The following is a 16172-nucleotide window of genomic DNA, read 5'->3' as shown; positions in this document are numbered from 1 at the left end:
CCCTATTAATTAACTCACTAATACAACTAATTAATTACCCAAAATCGATATACACAATAATTTGTATTGAATAAAATATTCTAAAAGAGGTAAGTGTTTGAGATCTTCTAAATAAATTAATAATGTGGCACGAACTCTTATAATTAATATTATGTGTATGCACACGTCTGTGAATGAAGATAACACCTTCGAACATTATGTTAAATTAAAAAATTAATACACCAATTTAGAATTGTAAAATGTTAATTAAAAGCTGTATTATTTTTTTTTAACTGTTGAGTTCACAATTTTCTGAGCCTAAGTTTTTTTTTTTTTTTTTTTTAAGCTATGATTGAATTCAGAAGAGTGAAGGAAGGAAATTAAGAATTATGAAATATTTAACTCGTGTTTATTTATTTGAATAAAAAATAATAGTAATTAGTAAAAATTATTTTTCATTCTTCTAATTTTGAAGAAAATAAGAAAAAAATAGTATATAAAAAAAAAATCGATTTGTCTTGATATGTCATTATAAGTACTTTTGAATTATACAGAAAAGAATTTGAGGCTTAAAAATAAAAATTTTAAAACGTAATTAAGAAAATATATGTCAGGTTTTAAATTTGTCATGTAGGTTTATATATGTAAATTATTATACATGAAATAATATCGAATTAATTAATTTTAGTTAAAAGTAATCTGATACGGTTAAGAGTATAATGAATTTTGACGCATTAAATTAAAGTATGAGATTTATTTTTATACGTAGAGACTAAATTTGTTATTTTTGATTTTATGATATGTCAAATTAAAAATTAAAAAAAATAATAACATGTAGGGTTTGTTTATAAATATGCGGTTATGGTTTCTAAATTACATGTAAGATTTTATATTATGATATCTCATCACCAGAAATAGAGTGAGTAAGATAATTTTAAATGATTACGTACTAATTTAGAATATTTAACGCATGACGTGCAGTTTTCTTCGATCATAGATTCAAATACATTTTTGATTTAGTTTTACGTCCCTTTGGTTTAATATGAGAATGTGGTTTTATTTAAATTCGCTGTAAATCTGATTTATTCCTTACGTAACATATTTTATTGACCAAAATGATATGAGTAAAGCCCATTTTAAATGTTGTTGTATTCATGTAGTTTGTAACTTTTATTGTTTATCTCATTTTTTTTTGCTAAATTATTATATTAAATTTAATTCAAATTTCAATTCCATAAGTATGATCGAGAATAAAATATAATAAGTGTTAAATTTTTTAAAAAAAATATAATATTCAATTTCTAAATTAATTTTGTCTAATTCATATATGAGCGTTCTTTAATCTCTTTTATAATGTTTAGAAATAAAAATTCGATATTATACAATAAATACGAGTGAAATTAATTTAATTATATATAAAATATGAAAATTATTAAGAACATTTATATAAAAATTAATTGTGCATCAAAGATAAGCATTTTTTATAATTTATTTCATAACAAGTGAAAATACAAATTCATTATTGGGAAGGTGGATATATAAGTGAAGTTAGTTTAATTGTGTATCAAATATATAAATCATAAGTAATGTTTATATTTTAGATAAGATTTGAAAAACTAAGTTTGTAAAGTTTCATTACATAATTACAATTCCAATTGTAAAGTTTGAGAGGCTTCATAATTTCAGCAATATAATGATTTAATATTAAATTATTTTTACCTGGTAAGTTAAAAAAAAAAAAGTTTGTGACATATTAATCATATGTACCAATTAATCAAGTATACTCAATTATAATGTAAAATCTAGTTCTATATTGTTTTACAATGAATCAAGAATTTAATTATAAATAAAGATAAAAGATTTGGGCTTTCCCAATATATATATATATATATATATGTATATATAGCCACCAACACTCTTCTTAGTTAGAAAAATCCCAAAGAACATAGGAATAGAGAAGAGAAGGGAGGAAAGTAAGAAGATGAAGCCTGCAATAAAAAAGGTAAGTCTCATAAATCATAAAATTAGAACTTTATTATATAACATTAGACATATAATTCAAGGAACATGCAAATAAAAAGTGCTTGTGGCAGTAACATTTTGCCCACTTTTTTATTTTTATTTGTTTGGTTAATTTTCTACACCAATATATTTTATTTATTACGAAGGTCCGGAACTTAAATTGAATAAATTTGTAATTTAAATACAGAAATGAATAATAATGTTAGGGTTTACATTCCTTACATAATAAATTAAATTGTCAAATAGAGTTACGAAAATGTTCCTACTACAGTGACTCGTAAAAAATAAAAAATAAATAATTTAATACAAATAAATAAATGTCTTAGGGGTTAACTTCCACTAAATATCTTACTAATCGAGATCTGGATACTAGTCTTCTTGATCTGAAATGATTAATTAAAGGGTGAGATACACTAACTCATAAGAATATCACACTAATCATTTATACGAAAAATAAATGTTAGTAAAAATTACAAAACAACTAATGGAGCCCTTAATTTAAGTAAATTCATTTATCATAAAGAAAATCGTTTATTCCAAACCTACCATTACGAGTTTTTCCAAAAATCAACCTATGGAGACCAATATTCATACAACTTTTCAATTTCACGCACAAGTGAACAAGAAACGACAATTTTTTTTTTTGCCTGCTTACTGGTACCCTTGGGAGTCCATAGAGATGTCATCTTACGCGTGAACTAAATATTTAAATTTATCAATTAATTGATCATCCTCATACTCCGTCCAGTAATAGGCATCAAATATTCCATTGTCTCGATATCTCGTCTGGTATGAAAGTGAACCATATCTCTCAAACCCTTATGGTATAGAACTTTTCAACCTCATCCAACTGAGGTAACGTTCACGGTAAGGTTCGCTATATATTGAGTCTGTCTGCCATTTTCCAAAATACCTAGTAAGCCTTTCACATAAAGACCTTCATCAACAAAACAAACACCAAGCACATACCAACCTCTCATATCATATTCACTGATTAATTAAACGATATTTATACAAACAATACAATTTCATACCTTAATAACCAAGAAACATACTCAGGGTCTTTATTTTCAACTAAGTCAATCAAATAAGAATTTTAATCAAGCAATCAATAACGAGAAAATAATTAAATATGATAATTTAAATTATATGGCGAAACAATAAGCAATCTAGGCAGTACAGGAAAATAAATAGCCACATAAACGAGTTTAGGACAATCGTACACTAACCAGTTTTACAGCTCCACTAGTGATATGTAATTATTATTAGAATTTTTTTAGTTTTTATAAAAAACATACAATTATCAATTATTAAGCCTCCATTTACCGTAACAGGGAATAGGGTAAGAGATCTTTATCCAGATCGGTGTTTCGAGACGTCGCACTATCTGCTACGCCTCCTAACGGATCCCGAGTTTTCTGATTTTTCTTGCAGAGATCTAAAATACTCGTCACACAACTAAAAATATACCCCCAAAATCCCAAATGGGTGTCGAAAATCCTTTCCGGTCAATTTTAGGGTTCCGGCACGGCGCCGCCGCCATGCTCCGGTGTCGACTCTGCCGCCCACGGTGGCAGTTCGCCTCAACCTAGCTAATTTTACACGTGTCCCTATGAAAAAACACATTAGGGAACCTTGGTTGGCCAAAAATCACAAAAAACTGAACCTACCAACGGGGCTCTCCGAGTGTAGCGACTCCGCTGGTTTTCCTTCACAGCTGGGGTTTCTTCTTCGACTAACCTGCATAAAAAAAGACGATGAACACAATAGTCAAAAAATCACGTAAAACGTAAAATAGAAAGGGACTCATCAGAGGAAATTTTGGGTTTCGGTCACGGCAGCTCCGTCGAGCTTTGTCCGTGATTGTTGGCTCATCCACTACCCCTTTTGCTCTGATATGGTCATAAGGAGACTCGAAATCAAATTCCGAGCAGGTATAAGAGAATTTTACTTTTTTTGGTGGGTGGTGGTAGCTCTGGTGCGGCGATGGACAGAGGTCGATCTCCTTTTCCGATGGTTGGTCATTCTTCTCCGGCGAGGGCAGGGCAGCTAGGGTTAGGGTTCTCCTGTGATACGATATTTATATACTCATCCTGCGTCAATATGGATCATCCATTCGCATCGACGTGGAGCGAAAAGAGTCATCCGATCTTTGTCTATTTAGGCCAATTATGTGGGCGAATCTGAGTCGTTCATTATAATTGATCTCGTCTGTCCGATCGCGGTTAAAGAGAGAACAAATCCAAGCCGTTCACGTTTGAGTGATCGAACCTGGGCTGTCGGATTGCTGGGTACGCGAATCGATTGTGTGGCCTTCCGCGTGGCATCGACATCAGCATATTTTGACACATAACGTACTCTGCTTCGTCGGAACTGCTAACTAGACCGTCCCACATTACTGAATTTTTTCTTTTTGCAGTTTAACTCCATGTTTCTAATTTTGCTTTTAAAAACACTCCCCAAATTAAAATTTTCACCAATTTTTTTCTAAAATTGCTTTCAATTACGTCCCTAACCTATTTTTCCTCTAATAATTTAATAAAATAAAATAAAAATAATATTGATAATTATATTTATCACCATCCATATTCAATTCAACGGTAGAATAAAAAAAAAGAAATTAGAAGAAACATAGTTTGATTCATTATGGAATTGATTGTGCTTTATGATTAGGGTTTGACTTTTTTAATTTAAAAATAATTTTAGAGTCCATAAATTTTTCTGTTGAAAATAGAAACAAAAACATTAACAGTTTTAAATTAGAGATCATAACTCCTTAAAAACACATATCATTTTTTTATTTATAATTTGGCTAATCATTAGACTAAAAATAATAATTTAGTATCTACACATTAAATTTATAATAATTTAATACTTTAAAATTAATTATCAACTTTATTAAATCACTAATTAAACTAACTATGCTTTAATATAGTAATACACATTAAATCACATATGCATGCTCATATATTAATTTTTTTTTAATATTTTAAACTTTAAATCGACAAAAATATTATTGTATGGTTTGGATTAAGAATTAAAAAGTTATAAACTTTTGAAAAACGTATAATAGTTACTTATTTAATCTGACTTTATCATTATTTAATAAATTTTGATACGTCAAATATACAAATTAAAATTTTAATTACATACATAAAAATTCTTTATATTCGAGGGAAATAACTACGGGACTACTAGTGAAATAGTTATTTTTTTCTGTCTATTTATTATATAAAATATATATTTTAAAATATTAAAATTATAATTTTTTAAAAATATATATTTTACTTGACCAAAAAATAATTATGTGATGAAGTGTCGGTTAAACGTTGCATGGATGGTGAAATCGGTGGTACATTGAATCTTCAGAAAAAATAAATTAAATTAAATTCATAACGACATTTGCACGTGGAGTTGAACTGCATTCAACCCAAGTGTATCCCAGATATATACATATACATATATATATATATATATACTCTACTTGCATACATAATATTTTCTTGTCTTATATTTATATTTTATTTATTTATTTTTGGACTAATTAAATAAATATTTAAAATCCAATTTTTCCTCCTCAAATTTCTTGCCGTCAAGATTACAAATTCGACTTTTATTGCAAAATTATTTTCTTTTTCGATTTTGCAAATATAAAATGTAAATCAAATTTGTGTAGGGAATAAAAATATATTTAAATTTAATATAATTAGTGTACTCATATTAAATCAAAGAGATTTAATTTTGAATCTATTACGGAAGAAAATCACACATCTTGCGATAAATTTTCTAAATTATTACATAACTCTTTGGAGTTATCTCACTCTTTTTATTTCAAGTGATGGAGCGTATGAATAGAAAAATTATATGTATAATTTTAGAACTATAACTTCATATTTATAATTTAACTTCTTACAAAATTATAAATAATACTTTAGTCTCTGCATATAAAAGTTCACATTTTATTTGATGTATTAAAGCTCAAAATTCATTTAATTTTAACATATCATTTTTAAACGGACTCAATTAATTTGGTAACTTTTTATGTACGATACTTTTCATATGTAAGTACATACAGTTGATTAAAACCTAATAATTTATTATCTTAAATTTGTTATAGTATAGAAAAATTATCATACTTTTCTTAAAAAATAGATAAAAGAATTACTTTATGGATTATAATATACAACATTTGTAAAGATCCGAAATTTTGTATAAAAATAAAGTCATAAATTAAATGCGAAAACGAAATAATAGAGTTAATGTTTACATTTCTTACACAATACTTTAGAATGCCCAATAGAATTATGAGAATATTCATTCTAAAAGAACAAACGAAAATTAAATAAATAAACGAAAAACAAATAACTAAGCAATCATAAGACGACCTTTACTAACTCTTTAAGGGAGTCCAAGTGGTGAACTATTCACAACCCCCTTATTGATCGGGATTTGGATTTTGATCTTCTTGATTTAAAATAGTTAATGAATGGGTGAGCTACACTAGTCAGTAAGAATATCACACTAATCACATATACGAAAAACTTAAGATTGGTAACAATCAGAAAAATAACCAATAGAACCCTTAATTTAATGTAAATTTATTTATTATAAAGAAAGTCATTTATTCCATATTGTGTAACAAGTCTTTCCAAACAATAACTTATGAAAACTCATATTCATGCACTATTATTTATCACATATAAAATGATAAGAAATAATCATTTTACATTTTTACCTACTTACCGGTACTCTTGGAGGTCCATAGAGATGTCCTCCTACTTGTGAATCCAATATCTAATTAAACAATTAACCAGTCGTCCACAAACCACATCCGCCAATGGGCGCCAAACATTCCACCACCTCGATACCCCGTCTGATATAAAGGTGAACTATATCTCCAAAACCTTACTAGTAAGGGACTTTTCAGCCCCATCCGATTAAGGTAACGTTCACAGTAGGGTTCCTTATGTACCGAGCCTGTCCGTCCTTTCTCGGGTACCCAGTAAGTCTTTTTCATACAGATTTCCATCAGTATAACAATCAACCATGCAATAACCATATCTCATTTTATATTCACCGTTAACTTAAATAACAATATAATTTAACACAGTCAAATAACTAATGACCGAAATACCGGCATGCAATGCAAGAGAAACAAATAACAAAATAACTAAAAAGATCCTAAAAATCATCGATTGAGTTACGCATAGTAAATTAGTAAATAAATATAGGCAATACATAAAAATAAATATGAAATTGAACGATTGTGAATTAACCGGTTCCGTCTCCACTAATGACCTGTAATTATTTTTAAGATTCTATGTTTTTTCATAAAAATACACAATTATTAATTATTAAGCTTTAATTTATCGTAACAGATAAAAGGATGAGGGATCCTTACTTGAATCAGTGTCCGAAATACCAAATTTTCTACTGCGCCTATTGACGGTCCACAAGTTTTCTGAATTTTTCTGTGGAGATTAAAACACGCTTCACGTACTTAAAAATACCTCAACAAATTCAAAATCAGTGTTAAAAATCCTTTTTGACCAATTTTGAAGTTCAGGCACGGTGGCATTGTCGTACTCCAACGACGGCACAGCTACCAACAGCGGCAGTTTTCCTCGTCTTGGCCATTTTCAACCAGTTTTGGTTGGTTTCAACCGTCCTTATACATATCCCTACGAAAAAAAAGACGTTAGGGGACATCGGTTGACCGAAAAAAATCAAAAAATAGAAACATGCCGGTGGTGGGGTTTTTCAGGTGCGGCAGCTCTGTCAGCTCACCTTCGCGGCTGAGATTTTCTCTTCTGTCAATCTGTAGAAAATAGAACGGTGAACACAATGGTAGAAAAAATCGCACGAAACGGGAAACAACAAGGGGCTCATCTGAGGAGGTTGCGAGTTTTACTTACGGCGGCGCCGTCAGGCTTTGTCCGCAGTTTTTAGCTCACATTCCGTTTGTTTTGCTCCGATATGACCACAGAAGTGCTCAAAATCGAATTCCGAGCGGGTAGAATAATTTTTTACCTTTTTTAGCGGTTGGAGGTGGCTCCAGTGCGGCGGCAGTCGGCAATTGGCTCCCTTATTCGGCGACTGGTTCTTCTTCTCTAGCAGGAGGCTGGCGACTAGGGTTTGGGTTTAGTGTGATGTGAAATATTTATACCCATCTCGCATTAATATGGGCCGTTCATCGCATTTGATCTCAACCGTTCAATCGCGTATAAAGAGAAAACAAATCTGGATCGTTAATCGCATTTGATCTCGACCGTCCGATCTTGTTTAAGGAGAAAATAAATCTGAACCATTCATTACGACTTGATCTCAACCATCCGATTGCGTTTAAAGGGAGGATAAATCTGGGTCGTCCACACGCGCGGGATTGATCCTGGACCATTCGATCACAGGACACGCGGATTGTCCGTGTGGCATCCCCCGTGGCACCGACGTCATCATGCCTTGCCAAACGACATGCTTCGGTTCGTTGGAGTTGCTGATTGAGCGGTTCTAAGCGAAAAATCTTTTTTATTTGTACTCTAATCCCTAATTTCTAATTTTTCTTTCAAAAATACCCCCCCGAACCCAAATTTTCACATTTTAAAAAAAAATTATTTTCAATTTCATCCATAACCTATTTTTTTCTATAAATTCAACAAAAGTTAAAATAAATTAATTTAAAAATAAATTTTTTTATATATTTAAAATGTTAAAATTAATCTCGAACCAAATTTTGGGCCCAGATATTACAACATTGTTCTTAATATATGACAATGTTGAAAGATAGGTTTAAAATGTAATTGATTAATATTGCACTAACTATTAATGGAGGCAATTATAATTATTTTCTTACAGTTACTTCAATATCACTAAAATCTTATAATTATTATAATTAAAATTCAAAATTTAATCATGATATTCCATGAAATTAAATTCACCAATCTTATAAGATATTATACAATGAATAATAATAATAATATCCCTTTAATAGATGTAAAGACTCAATTACATATGATGGTGCAAATATTTTGATGCATCTTTTCTCCTAGAGGCTTGATGTATAATTGTATCCTAATAAAGATTACCCTTTTAAATTGGTAATTAAAAATTGAGTGTAATTAAAAGTAGAGATACTATATTTAGAAAAATAATAATTTAATATTTATTTGACCGGGATTAATTTTTTTAATAAAAAATAAATAAATAATAATAATAATAATAAATATATTTAAATATAATTTTTAAATTTTTATTTAATGTAAAAATTAAAAAAACTAGGTAAATGATGAAATTGAAAATAATTTTGAAAAAAATGGGAGAAAATTTGGGTTCGGATTGTATTTTTGAAAGAAAAATTAGAAACTAGGGGTTAAAACGTAATTTTAAAAAAATATACCACGTAGGACTGCCCAGTCAGCAGCTCGACGAACCGGAGCGTGCCACGTGGGAAGGCACGCTGACTCGGTGCCACACGAAAGTCCATGCTGGCAATCCGTGTGCTCACAATCAGACGGTCCGGATTTGTTCCCGCGCACGTGGATGGTCCGGATTGTTCCCTCCTCATGTGCAATCAGACAGTCGCGATTAAACGCGATGAACGACCCAAATTCGTTCCCTCTTTAAACGCATTCGTATGGTCCATATCAAATCGCGATGAACGGTCTAGATTTATTTTTTCTTTAAACAAGATCGGACGGTCGAGATCAAATGTGATGAACGGTCTATATTAAAGAGAGACGGATATAAATACCTCACTTCACACCGAACTCTAACCCTAACTGCCAAACCCCCACCAAAGAAGAAGAACCAGTCGCTGGAGAATGGAGCTGACCACTGTCTGTCGCCGCATCGGGCCACCTCCGACCTCAAAAAAGGTAAAAAAAAATTTCATTAGCTCAAAATTTGATTTTGAACACCCTCATGGCCAAATTAGAATAAAAGAATCGGCGGATGAGCCGAAAATCATGGGTAAATCCCAGCGTCAGTGCCGCAAGGAAAACCAAAAACTGCCTCTGATGAGCCCTTTCCTGATTCCTATTTCGTGCGATTTTTTCACTATTATAATCACCATTCTGTTTTCTACAGGTTAACCAAAGAAAAATGTCCAACTGCGAATGTAAGCCGGCAGAGCCGTCGCACTAGAAAATCCAGCCGCCGGTGAGTTTTTTTAAAAAAAAACTTTTTTTCTGCCAACTGATGCCTATTAACGTATTTTCTCGCATGGATGAGTATAAAACCGACCAAAAACAGTCAATCCGAGGTAAACCACCACCACAGACGATGGTGTCATCACCAAAGCACGGCGGTGTCACCGTGCCAGAATTTCGAAATTGGTCAAAAAAGATTTTTAACATCGATTTTGAATTTTTTAGGGTATTTCTAGGTACTTGAAACGTGTTTTAATCTCTACAGAAAAATTCAGGAAACCCGAGGACCGTCAGTAGGCGCAGCTGAAAGTTTAATATTTCAAATACTGATTCGAGTAAGAATCCATCACCTTATTCTCTGTTATAGAATTAAAGTTCAATTATAAATAATACGATATTTTGCGTAATTTAGAAAATTTTGATAATTAATTACATGTTGCTAATGGAGTCGGAACTGGTTATTTATTACTGTCTGTCATGTTTTAACTGATTGTTGATCTTATTATTTTAAATAAATAATAATACACTGAAATTGGTAAGATGATTCAGTTGTGTTTCTTTTATGCATGTATTACTTGTTTTGCGTGATTTATAGTTAAATCATAAAACTAAAAAATTAAATATAAACGAAAAATTGTTTGATTAAGTGAATGGATGAATGGTAACCTTACTGAATATCCTGCGAGATGATGGACGGATCAGGTACATAGGGAACCCTACTGTGAACATTGCCTCATACCAAACGGAGTATCGAGGATTGGTATTTTGGCACTCATACCGGACGGGTATGGGGACGACCTGTTTTACCCTCATATCGGACATGGTATTGAGGAATGATATTTTTGGCACTCATACCGGACGAGGTATGGAGATGACCCATTTTACCCTCATACCGGACGAGATATTGAGAGATGATATTTTTTGCGCTCATACCGGACGGGGTATGAGGACGGTCGATTAGTTGACAATATTGAATAAGGGTTCATACGTAGTGGGGACATCCTTATGGACCTCCATAGATACTAGTAGGCAGATAAAAAGAGAAAGTTATTGTTATGACTAATTGAAAATGAGATTATGATGATTGTTTGTGTTATTACCTTTATAGGTCAGTTTGAAAATCTCGCTACGGTAAGTATATAATAAATGATTTTATTTATGATAAATGAATTTACTTAAATTAAGAGCTCCATTAGTTGTTTTTATGATTTTTGCCAACCTTCATTTATGTATCGGTGAATAGTGTGATATTCTTACTGGGCTAGTGTAGTTCACTCTTTTATTAACTATTTTAGATCAAGATGACCAAAATTCATATCCTGATCCACGAGAGGGTTACGAATAGGATGCCCAGTTATTTACTTTCTATTTATTTCTTTAATTTTTTGTTTGTTCTTTTAGAAAGATCATTCCCCTATCCCAATTGGGTATTCTAAATTATTGTATAAAGAATGTAAACTCTAACTTTATTATTTTATTTTTGCATTCAATTTATAATTTATTTCTTTTTAAGTTCTGGTAAAATATCTAGTTTTTTATTAATATGTATGTAACGATCTCGAAATGTCCAAAAAAAATAAATTATAAATTAAGCACGGAAGCGAAATAAATGGTTAAGGTTTACATCCCTTACACAATAACTTAAAGTACCGAATAGTACTACGGGAATTACCATTTTGAAAGAAATACAAAAAAATAAGGAAATAAGCAGAAAATAAATAAAACTAGCATCCTACTCGCAACCATCTTGTGGATCGGACTCTGGATCCTGATCTTCTTGATCTAAAATGATTAAATAAGAAATAAGCTACACTAACCCAGTAAGAATATCACACTACTCAGCGATATATAAATGTAGGTTGGTAGAAAATCATAACAACTGATGAAGCACTTAATTAAACAAATTCATTTATTAATAATAAAATCATTTACCGTCCACTTATCGTATCGAGATTTATAAAAACAACCTATAAAGACAATAACATACCACTTATCATGATTTCATATGCAATCGATAACATGCACACTTATAAATCTATATTCAATAAATCAAAGAACAACTGTCCATTTACATCAGTCTCTTGGTATCCATGGGGGTTCATAGGAATGTCTCCGCTACGCGTGAACCCTTGCCTTTAACATTCTCAATTAACAGGCTGTCACCATACTCCATCCGGTATGAGTGCCAAATTACTAAACCTCAATACCTCATCCGGTATGAGGGTGAAACGGATCGTCTCCATACCCCGTTTGGTATGAGCGCCAAATTACAAAGTCTCGATACCTCGTCCGGTATGAGACAACATTCATGGTAGGGTTTTCTATTATACCCAGTCCGTCCACCATCTCCCAAGATATCCAGTGAGCCTCTCGTTTCATCCATTTACTTAATCACACAAGTTTTTGCTTTTCTTTAGTCTTCATTTTCTAATTCAATGGTAATCACATAAATTAAACAATACACGCATTCAAAACTATAAAATTGATCAATGAAATACTATCATGCAATTAATTGTAAAATAATTCAACAAAATCAACAATAGATAATTTCCGGTTCTGGCTCTATTAGTAACCCGTAATTAATTATGAATATCTTTTAAATTACACAAAATACCGTATTATTATTTATTTAGACTTCAATTCCATAACAGAGAATAGAGTGAGGGATTCTTACTCAATTTGATACCTAAAAAGCTAAGCTATTAACTGCGCCTACTGCCAATTCTTGGGTTCTGTGAATTTTTTTCAGAAATTAAAACACGCTATAAATATCTACAAATATCCCAAAAAATCCAAAATCAGTCTCAGGACCCATTTTTGGCCAATTCTGGAATTCCAGGGCGGCAGCTCCACCGTACTCCGGCAATAGTGCTGCCGCCCGCGGTTGTGATCTGCCTCGAGTCGGCTATCTTTGATCGTTTTCGGTCGATTTTGCATCAATCTCTACGAGAAAATACGTTAAGTAGCCTCAGTTGGTCAAAAAATACAAAAAACCAAAACTCACCGGCGACGAGGCTCTCCAGTGCGGCAGCTCCTCCAGCTCACGTTGCGGTTGGGTGTTTTGCTCCAATCAACCTATAGAGAAGGAAATGGTGATCACAATAGTAAAAAAATTACGCATAACGGGAATCAGAAAGGGGTTCATCATAGGTGTTTTGTGAAATTCCTCGTGACGGTGTCGTCGGACTTTGCCCGCAATTTCCTGCCAATCGGCCGATCCTTTTGCTCCGATTTGGCCATACAGGTTTTTAAAATTGAATTCCAAGCAAATAGAGAAATTTTTACCTCTTTTGGCAGTCGGAAGTAGCTCCGGCACAGCGGCGGGTGGCAACAGCTCTCCTTCCCAGCGACTGGGTCTTCTTCTCCAGCGATGGTGTCTGGCGGCTAGGGTTAGGGTTTGGTGTGAAGAGGGTTATTTATATTCGTTCCAATTTAATGTGGACCGTGTATCACGTTTGATCTGGATCGTTTAATTACGATTAAATAGGGAGTGAATCTGGACCGTCCATCGTAATCTAATATGGATCATCCAATCGCATTTAAATAGGAAGTAGATCTGGACCGTTGATCGCATTTAAATCTGGTCGTCCGATCGCATTTGGGGAGGGAACTCATCCAGGCCGTCCGTGTGTGCAGGAACAGATCTGGGCCATTCGATTGCGTGCATGCAGATCGCCCGCGTGGCCTCCCACGCGGCACCGCGTCAACGTCCATTGCCATGTGACGCATTCTGTTTCGTCGGGACTGCTGATTGGGCATTCTACATGGTACAAGTTTTCTAAATTATATTTTGACTTTCGTTTTCTGATTTTTCTTTCAAAAATATATCCATAATCCAAATTTTCATCTATTTTCTCCAAAATCGTTTTCAATTTCATACTTCATCAAATTTTCTTTATTTTTACACTAAATTAAAATTAAAAAATTAAAAAATTATATTTATAAATTAATTTAATTTATATTATATTAAATTTGGGCATTACAACTACCACAAGATAATCAATGTTCTAAAATAATAAAACAACTTATATAAATTATTTTGAAACTTTTAACTAAAAATAGTATTGTTAAAAATAAGTGTTCTTTTTTTACTTAAAAATATATTAAAAAAAATTATTTATAATCTTAACAAGGAACTCAAGTAAACTACAACTTATACAAATTATTTATAAATTTTAATACTATTATACATCTCAAAAATAACATAAATGTAACTATGTAAAATAGTTCGCATATGTCATTTATTATATATTGTATTTTAAGCACTAATTTAATATAGAGAATAAAATAGATTTAAAAATTAAATATAAATAAAACCAACATATTCATATCAAATTAAATAGATCTGAAACTGAATCGGAAATATATCTAAATTCATAACGAAAGAAAATTGCATGTTCTACGATAAATCTTCTAAATTATAATGTAACTTTTGAAGTTCTTTCATTCTTTTTATTTATGGTGACGGAAAATCATAATAGAAAAAAAAAATTATTATTTATAATTTAAAAAATTTATCATAAAATGTGCAGATTTTTTAATTTATTAATATGAAATCACGACAAATTTATTTGAACTACAGTATTGAAACTTGTTGTTATTGCTAATATTTTTATATATATTATAGAAAATACATTATTAATTTTAATAATATAAAAAATACTTTTAATGAAAACTGTATTGCAAAAAAAAAATTATAAAAAATAAGTAAAGTCAATTTAAAAATTTTATATAAAAAAAAACTATAAAAAATGCCTGAAACTAAAGAATGTCAATTGATGCATAGATAATATATAATATGATAATTAATATATCATTAAAGATTACTGATTATTTTTTTCGTTTACTTTAATTGGAAAAAAACAAGGTCCAACAAATTATTTACTAATACGGATAAACACCCATGAATATATATATATATATATATATTATAGAAGTCAACATATGTTCAGTATATAGAAGAGTTGACCTTTCGGTGCATTTATCAATAAGGTCTCAAGTTGAGGAGCCATTAATTCAATTTTGTGCCCATTACATGCTCGAAAGTCGGCAATATATAATATATAATAATGTTATATTTTTTTGGGTCAATTTATTAAAGAATTACTTAAAACACTACTCGTACCTATACTTACATATTCTTTTATGTCTTTTATTAAAAACATTTTAAAAAAGTTGTTAAAAATGATGTTACATATTTCTTTTTTCAATGTATTTAATGATGTATCTCTTGATAATGTCAATTAAACCTTCATTAGGCTCATCCCAAAAGTCTCCGAGTCCATCCACTCTCTCGTATAATCGATCACCTTATGAACCTTTGTAATATTGTCATAAAGTTAATTACGAAATGTACAACTAATAGATTGAAAGTTCTTCTATTAAAAATCATACACTAATTATAATCTACATGTTATTCTAACTAGATTAATCGCTAATAATGTTCTCATTGTACTAGAAAGTCTTCACTTTTTGAAAAACTATAAAACATAACATTAATGAAGTCTATGATAGGATAGACTAGTCTTTTTTACAGAGTATATTACTAAAATTGTTTTCATAAGCGTGCTATATATTTAATAATAAGTTGTGTAATATCAATGGCATAGGCACCACCATCAATAGAGTCCCTAGTGACATTATTTTCTCTTCGAGGGGTCTCCTATAAGGTGACTCTTTATCTCCTACAAGGGTTCTCCTAAGGGAGATAATCTTGACAATATACATCAGATCAAAATCTGCGTAGAAACTCTTACAATTAATTATTTACTATTGCAGATGATAGTATCATTTTTTTGGAAGAACTAATATAGACGAGGTCAGCACTATTAAAATATCGTAAAGTAGTATGAAGATGCCTCCAACCAAGCTATCAATTTTAAAAAATCAATTTCCTTTCCAAAATGTGTTGGACGATACCAATGAAAATCAATTAAGCACACATTAAGGTAAATATAGTGGATGCCCAAACCCAATATTTGGTTCTTCCAACAGTTGTAGTTGTTGACTGGCTTTAGTACCATGGAG

This window comes from Carica papaya, chromosome 7 (assembly GCF_054855325.1).
Source record: "Carica papaya isolate Zhongbai chromosome 7, ASM5485532v1, whole genome shotgun sequence".
NCBI lineage: Eukaryota > Viridiplantae > Streptophyta > Magnoliopsida > Brassicales > Caricaceae > Carica > Carica papaya.
The sequence above is the reverse complement of the archived record's forward strand: the minus strand, read 5'-3'. Positions refer to the sequence as shown.